Below are 6,000 nucleotides of genomic sequence, written 5' to 3' on the forward strand. Positions count from 1 at the left end.
TAATTCTTAAAAATGATTTTTTATAACGATTTAATTTCAATACAATATTAATTAGAATATTGTAGCAGCATCATTCTAGTTATATTTGGTGGTTATTTACATGTACAAAATCAATAACTTAGGTAAAGAGAAACCAGAGGATTTAAAATCACAAATCTAAAAACAAAGCATTGCTATTTGTGTTGAGATATTAACTGTCAGGTACATCACAAAATTCTGTACTTGATAGATCTCTGTCCATTCCACAATTTCAAGATTTCATTACTGACTTTCTTACTCAATCAATGACAAGTGAAATTTGAATGTTTCCATAGAAAATAATAACAAAAATATAAGTTAATGACAGGGTCGTGATGACAAAGAAAAAGTTGAGAATCAAAGCCTGTTAAGCTCGCAATAGTGGTTAGTGTTTCACTCAATAATTAATGTACACTTTTGTTAATCGTTTCTGTAGGAAGATATACAGGACGTATAAAAATTCTGGGACCATAGTCCCACTCCGTTATAAGTGAAGACACGACAAAATGGAAAGAGAGGAAAGTAATTGGAAATGGAAGATTTTCGATCTAAAATGGTATCTTTTCTCAATTGCAGCATCTGTTTGGGCTTCACACTGGTTGGGTACCCTGTGCTAAATGAGAAAGCAACGATGCGAGATCAGCAGACCCCCTTAAGAAGCCCCATCACGCTAATTTTAAGTAATTATTTGGTTTCTTCAAGTAGGTAAAACATAACACAAAAAGTAGAACAAGAGCTCGCTAGACAATATTATTCTACATGGGATACTGTTATTACGAATCACTTATGTGCTTTCGATTTCCAGTCATTTAGAAAATAAGTATTTATTTTCGCATTTTTAAATGGCTGCAAACGGAAAGCTACTAGGTGACTCGTGATAATGGTGCCTTATGCAAAATAACATTGTCCAGCGCGCTCTTGTTCCACATTTCTATTATGTTTTATCTATTTGAGGATATCGTATAATTACTGTAAAATTAGCAGTATTTTAATTTAGCAGCGAATAGGCCTCTTAATCCCTCAGCATACGAACAATATATTTGGTCTAGGAATTAATTCGTGCGGGTGGATAAGAGATGGCGCAACGAACGGAGCGTCCCACAGTTCCGTGTATCCACACATGTGTTGCAAACCCCTGTCATCGCGTATCGTTCGTAGTATAGGGCAGTGGATTAAAGCGTCAACAACACCAGTTTGTAGTTAAGTGAACATGGCGCAATTTGTGCCTGATAAAGTGTTTTTGCGGGGTGTCCTGCTGCATTACTTTAACATGCAGAAAACTGCGACTGAAAGTCATCGTATTTTGGTGGAAGTGTATGGTGACCATGCTCTAGCTGAGCGAACGTGTCAGAAGTGGTTTGCACGGTTTAGAAGTGGTGATTTCGGCTTGGCAGACCAAGAGCGAGCTGGACAGCCAAAAAAATTTCAAGACGAAGATTTGACAGCATTGCTCGAGCAGGATTCGTGTCAAACGCAGGAACAACTTGCAGCAGCATTAGGCGTTGATCAAACAACAGTCTCCAAATGCTTTAAAGCCATGGGAATGATTCAAAAGATGTCACATTGGAGTAAGATTTGAAGCTTTCCTGGCGGCGTATATGATAAAGTTCCTCTCGGGCAATCAGCCAGGTGAAAACTGGTGGATAGGCCAACGTTTCGAGAACGATGACAGCTCTCGAAACGTTGGCCTATCCACCAGTTTTCACCTGGCTGATTGCCCGAGAAGAACTTTATCATGTCACATTGGGTTCCACATGAATTGAAAGACAGACACGTTGAAAGACGAAAAACCATTTGCGAATTGCTGCTTCAACGACAGAGCAGAAAGGGGTTTCTGCATCGAATTATTACGGGTGATGAGAAGTGGATCCATTACGAGAACCCTAAACGAAAAAAGGCCTGGGTGAAACCAGGTGAACCAGGTCCATCACAACCAAAACGAGATATTCACTGTGCAAAGGTTATGCTGTGCATATGGTGGGATATGAAAGGTGTGGTGTACTATGAGCTGCTGCAACCGGGTGAAACTATGAATGGAGAACGTTATCGACGACAATTAATGCGTTTGAAGCAAGCTCTGGCCAGAACACGACCAGAATGGGAGAACAGACATGATAAACTTATTGTTCAACATGATAACGCTCGCCCACATGTCGCAAAACCGGTCAAAACCTATTTAGAAAATGTCGGATGGGAAGTTTTACCCCACCCGCCGTATTCACCAGACGTTGCTCCTTCGGACTACTACTTGTTCGATTGCATGAACAACGATTTGATTGGACAGCGGTTTACTTCTTCAGAAGATATCGAAACATGGGTCTCTGACTGGATCGCTTCCAAGGATGAGGACTTCTTTCGCCACGGAATCCGTACATTGCCTGACAGATGGGCGAAAGTGGTGGCTAGCGATAGACAATATTTTTCTTAAGGTATTTATGTATTTTTTGTTTCCACTACAGCTTCAATGTGTGCGTACCAACCGCACGAATTAATTCCTAGACCAAATAACATTGTACATAAATGGATTTCAAGTGTTCTTGATTCCCTTACCTAACAATGTACACTATATTGAAAATGATTGTCGTATATATATAAAACTGTCTTCTTGTAAAAATATAATTTGATAATGTTTTTCCAGGGTACTTTTAATACTGATACTACGTGTATAATCAGGAAATTTACATTTGTGGTAAATTTCATAGGAAAAGTATTATCAATACGAAAATTAGAATGAGTAAGACAAAATGTTGCTAAATGGACAAGAAAGTTTTATTTTCTTTTTATTGTTGTTATTTACTGCTCTTTTGACATGAAATTTGTCACATATATGTCATTGCCGATTACACACATACTAACATTATAAAAATAACGGGAGAATTCGTTATCAAATTATATTCCTATAACAACATATACATGAACCAACAAGTAAGTTTTAGGATAGGGAAAGAACTGACGGAAGAGAGTACAATTGGAAGGGGAGTTCGACAAGGATGCTGCCTCTCGCCAACGCTATTTAATATCTATCTAGAAGAGATAGTGAAAAAGAGCCTACATGATGATGACGGCATTTTGGTAGGAGGTAGAATGATTAGATGCATAAGATTTGCAGATGATATGGCGTTTGTTGCAGAATCTGAAAAGAAAATCAATAAAATGTTTTTAAAAAATGAAAAAGGGCTTTGAGGAATATGGGACGAAAATAAATGTTAGAAAGACAAAAGCCATGGTGATTGGAACGAAGGGGTTTGTGTCAAATATAAAAGTAGGAGGGGAGAAAATAGAACAAGTGAATAGTTTTCGATATCTGGGTAGTATTCTTAGTAATGACATGAAATGCGAACGTGAAATAAAAGCAAGGATAGGAATGGCGAAAGAAGCCTTTAAGAAGAAGAAAAGTCTGTTTTGTGGGAACTTGAAGAAAGAGTTGAGAAAAAGACTCATAAAATGCTTCGTGTGGAGTGTTGTACTGTATGGGGCGGAAACGTGGACATTACGTAAAGGTGATGAAAATCGACTGGAAGGCTTCGAAATGTGGGTGTGGTGAAGAATTAGTTGGGTCGAGCGCAAAACAAATGAGAGAGTGTTAGAAATGGTGGGTGAGAAAAGATCACTTTTAGATATTATTAGGAAAAGGAAGAGAAACTGGTTGGGACATTGCCTAAGAAGAGATTGTATCATGAGGGACGTCCTAGAGGGTATGGTGTCGGGAAAGAGAGGGAGGGGGCGAAGGAGACTACAATTAATGGATGATATAAGAACAGAAAGATCATACGCAAGGACGAAGAGGTTAGCGGAGGACCGTGGAGCATGGAAGCTTCTCAGCTGCGGAAGTGACCTGTCAATAAAGGCAAAATACCTATAATGATGATGATATATTTACAGACTTCCAACAATAATTTTGAACATGAGTGTACATGTTCCTTGTGCCACTTTGTGTTCCGCTAATATTTTGCCGATCTGGAAGAGTTACTTTTCTCATTTAAGCATACGCGTTTATGGGGATTTCCCTTTTTGAAGAACCAATATGTGTGTTTGAAAACAGTTTAGTTTACGCTGGGAGTGTGGTGCTCTCTAGCTTGTTCTGATTATTTCTGTACGAACATAACACCATCAGTTCTTTTGTGAGTTGTCGTTTTGGAAATCATAGTTTTGCGGGAGAAAGCCACCGTAGCGTGTGCAATCGTTGATGTAGAAGGTAAAGGTTGTTGGGAGGCAGCCAAAACACAAACTATGATAGGTACATCATGAGGTTACTAGAAACTTTAAAAATATATAAATAATAGCTTAAGCTATTTTTGCCACTCAAGAAACTGGGGAGCCTAAGGTCCCCGGCCCCCGACTAGATCCATCACTGGGCGTCTGAATTTACTTATATTTTTCAATAACATACTATACTTTTCTTATATATAATTGTGATTACGATGGAGCATGAGGAAGAATAAAGACATGTTTTAGAAAGTTATAGAAAAATGGTGTTGGAGGTTATGAGCATAGGAAACTTCTGAAATATGGACAATAGCCGTCACTGTGTGTGGTACCATTTAAAAAAAAAAAAAAAACAAAAACATGAATTTGTTACAATTTCAACAACTTCAGATAAGGTTTTCGCCGCACCTACAATAAAAATTAAGAAACATTTTTACATTGTTAAGAAATAAATGCATAAATGAATATGTAGCAAAAATAACTAATCAAATTATGTTTAAAGTTAAAATTTATGTCCAATTATTCTCAGATTGAGGGAATCACCGTATCGCGTGTGGATTAGATGGAAACAGGATCTGTGTTTGAGTATTGGTTGTTTGCCAGTGTGGAGCCCAAACGGTTGGAGCTATTGGAAATATTTCATCACTATATATTATAAACCACTTATTTCGAAAATTATACTCATTTTCCCATATCATTACTCACAATGGTCTTCACCTATGATCCCGAACTTTTGATACACCCAGTATTATGACTTGAAGTATAACCATCGTAACTGCAAATGATCATTTCTGGTAAAAATAAAAAAGTGTGGGGTCCCTGGTTCGATGCCAGCCCGTGCCACCTTTTGGTAAACAAAAATCGGGTACGTGAGTTTGCTCGGTCTTCTCCCATTTCCTCCCACAACTTCATTCCACTGTTATCATCCATCTAATCATAATTATTTCCCTTAGCCTCGTGGCATGAAAGTGAAAAAATAAAGAAAAAAATTTGTAAAAATTGATGAGATCTTTGATGTTGGAAGACTAAACAAAAAGACAATATATAGGATTACTATTAGTAATTTCCTTCGAGTTTCAACAGACAATGGTAACAGAATACAGTATTCGAACGTTATTTTGCAAATGTATAGTAAGGTCACTCTTGGTATCAGTGAGAAGCAATGTATACTACGGTAACGTAAGGGAAATAAAGGATCTTTCCTAATAAGATAGTGAAACCCCCTTGATCCAAATTGGGTTGCTATTGATCCAAAATGTTACGCTTGACCTAAATCTACCTCAAGAAATTTTTTACCCCCCTACCCTCTCCCCTCACCGAATTATCGTATCATACATGCTCAAAATTGAATATTTTTTAATTTTGCTGGAGGTGATCGAAATATTTTGAAAGTTTCACAGATTGTAGATACTATTTAGATGTAAATATGCATTTTTCATAAGGTAACAATGCCATCAAATTGAATACATGTAACATACTTTTACCACATGGCTGATTCTGAATGTAAGCTATAGATTTCAAGCAATATACAGTTGTGTATAAGTACTAAATTAAAAATCATGTAACTGTTTTCAGCCACATTTTGTATTGGTAAATACATGATATTCTGCATCAGAAGTTTCCCTCTTAAGCTAGGGAAAATATAACTCTGTTAGGAATTATTCTATTCATTTTACCATTATATACAGGGTGGTTTAAATTCAATACCTATTTTCAATTTAGATTATCCTAGGAACTAGCATCAACTCTTCCTTGCATATAATACTGTTTACTAGT

The sequence above is a fragment of the Thermobia domestica genome, unplaced genomic scaffold (genome assembly GCF_964235325.1).
Source record: "Thermobia domestica unplaced genomic scaffold, izTheDome1.hap1.1 HAP1_SCAFFOLD_272, whole genome shotgun sequence".
Taxonomy (NCBI): domain Eukaryota; kingdom Metazoa; phylum Arthropoda; class Insecta; order Zygentoma; family Lepismatidae; genus Thermobia; species Thermobia domestica.